Consider the following 846-nt stretch of genomic DNA (forward strand, 5'->3'; position numbering starts at 1 on the left):
CCCCCCTGACCCCCCTGCCTCACTGCACCCCACGGCTCCCCTGACCCCCCCATTCCTGTCCTCACCAGTCCCCCTGGCTCCAGTGCCCCCCACCCCTCCCTGCAGCCCTGCCGCATGTCTGCTGCCATCTGCCTCTCCCTTTTGATTAGTATTAATTTTTAATTATGATTATTGACGGGGCTGCCAGCTCGGCTGCCAGCTGGGACAGCTGCCCAGCGTGATCCAGGCTGGGGGCAGCCCTGGCACTGCTGCACTCACTGGGTGGCTCCTGGCCACCACTGTGCCCACCCAGGGCATCCCTGAGTGCCCCTCACCTCTCAGCACCCTCTTCCCCCCAGGCAGGGACCCTGGGGTGCAGGAGCTGAGCATAGAAGCCATCGCGTGCCCAAAGGATGGGCTTCAGGTGAGCACTGCCAGGCCCCCAGCCCTGGCCCAGCTGGGCTGCAGGGCTGCCGGGAGCCCATAAAGCCACAGAGATAAATGGCCCCTATTACTTTTCCAATAAAATGAAATCCCACCGCGGCTGCATGCGAATGGCAATGAACCACAGCAGCCTCGGCCACCAACTCCCTTCCCACCCCCCCAGTAACCTTGGCCTTCCAGCACGGCAGGGCACAGGGCACCCCATGAGCGCAGCCCCCTTGCTGTGCCCATTGGGGGGATGAGGGTACAGGGATAGTGTGCCAGCACGGGGAGCAGGGGGGGGCTCAGCCCCAGAGCCAGCAGGGGGCCATGCCGGGTAGAGGAGTGTGGAAGGGGCAGAGGGACAGGCAACCCTCGCTCTCGCCCATTTCATGCCGTTGCTGCTGGGGGGCCACAAGCAGGGACCATTAACAATGCATTGGG

Source organism: Egretta garzetta, unplaced genomic scaffold, assembly GCF_000687185.1.
Source record: "Egretta garzetta isolate BGI_Z169 unplaced genomic scaffold, ASM68718v1 scaffold121, whole genome shotgun sequence".
Taxonomy (NCBI): domain Eukaryota; kingdom Metazoa; phylum Chordata; class Aves; order Pelecaniformes; family Ardeidae; genus Egretta; species Egretta garzetta.